General features: G+C 40.4%; 1 non-coding gene across 1 annotated transcript; it reads left to right on the forward strand.

Moving 5' to 3' along the window:
* Nucleotides 1–605: 605 nt before the first annotated feature.
* LOC133036376 (small nucleolar RNA R71) lies at nucleotides 606–712 on the forward strand. Its single transcript, XR_009687033.1, has one exon. It is a non-coding gene; the product is annotated as a small nucleolar RNA R71 (small nucleolar RNA).
* Nucleotides 713–1,684: the final 972 nt, after the last annotated feature.

Below are 1,684 nucleotides of genomic sequence, written 5' to 3' on the forward strand. Positions count from 1 at the left end.
GGCCGGTTGCTACCTGAGTTGCTAGCTGGCCCATCTGAGTCTGCAGGTCTTTAATTGAAGATCTAGTTTCAGTCATAAATTGAAGCAGTAAATCTGTTTGCAAACTAGAATTTCCACCAGAGGCTTGTTGCTGATTAAACTGTTGGTTCTGATTTCGTTGCTGATAGAACCCATTGTTTCTTCGGTTATTACCCTGGTTGAACCCATAATTGTTGTTGTTGTTCTGTGAAAAATTTCCAATGGCCTTAGCTTCATCCATTGGAAAATCATCCACATATGCTTGACACTCTGAAAAGTGATGATTTCCTCCACATATCTCACAAACAATTTGGGCTTGTTTAGCTTGCCCTGCAATTATTTTTGTCAATGCCTCAACGTGAGCTGTTAACTTTGTGATGGCATCAACTTCTAACACACCAGCTACCTTCTTAGATTGACTCCTTTCAGTTGGCCACTGCTGATTGTTTAGAGCCATCTCCTCCAATAGATCATACGCCTCATTAGCACTCTTTCTCATAAAAGCTCCGCCCGCTGCTGCATCTATTAGAGTTCTAGTGTTACCAACCAACCCGTTGTAGAAGTTGTGGACCAGCATCCACTTCTCTATACCGTGATGAGGGCACTTCCTGATCAGATCTTTAAACCTCTCCTAAGCCTCATGGAGAGATTCATTATCTTGTTGGAAAAAGTTGTTGATTTCTCCTCTCAGCTTTGCAGACTTGGCTGGAGGAAAAAACTTTGACAAGAATTTTGTTGCCAGATCATTCCAGGTGGCAATAGAATTGGGTGGCAAGGAGTTTAACCAACTCTTGGCTCGTTCTCTGAGCGAGAATGGAAACAGTCTCAGTCGAATGGCATCATCGCTAACTCCATTAACTTTAAAAGTTTCACAAAGTTCCATGAAGTTAGAGAGATGCAGATTAGGATCTTCGGAAGGGAGGCCACCAAACTGAACTGAAGACTGCACCATTTGAAGGATGGCAGGTTTAATCTCAAAGTTGTTCGCATCCACTGCCGGTGGCCTGATACATGACTGCACTCCCGTCAGAGTAGGGAGAATGTAATCTCTCAAGCTACAGCCATTAGCTTGATCTTCCACGGTGCCACCATTATTACCGTTATTACCCCCATTGTTTCTAGCATTATTGTTTACCCCCATTGTTTCCAGCATTATTGTTCACATTGGCAGCCATGATTTCTGATGTTTCAGCAGTTGCTGAAACTCTTTCTTGCCTTTTGTTCTTTCGGTTCCTCCTGCAAGTTTTCTCGATTTCAGGATCAACTGGTAATATGACTGCTTGTCCTTGACGGCGCATACACTTAGGAATCCTGAAATGAATCACAAAAATATTGCAAGAAAGAGGTTAAAAACTTAGCAAGAGAAAATACACCAAAGTAGAAGTTAGTATAATTTTATGTAATATTAATCTTTAAACAATTCCCCGGCAATGGCGCCAAAAACTTGTTGCTAAAATTTATAAACACTACGCAAGTATACGCAATCAAGTAGTAAAACTCACACAAGTGAGGTCGATCCCACAGGGAATTGGATTAAATACCACTAAACTATACTTATAATTCTATTTGGCAAATCGAAAACAATTATGATTTAAGAAAAGTAAAGTAATTCAGAAAACGTAAAACACAGTTAAAGTTTAAGCAAGATGAGATGATAGGGAGGAGA

Source organism: Cannabis sativa, chromosome 3, assembly GCF_029168945.1.
Source record: "Cannabis sativa cultivar Pink pepper isolate KNU-18-1 chromosome 3, ASM2916894v1, whole genome shotgun sequence".
Taxonomy (NCBI): domain Eukaryota; kingdom Viridiplantae; phylum Streptophyta; class Magnoliopsida; order Rosales; family Cannabaceae; genus Cannabis; species Cannabis sativa.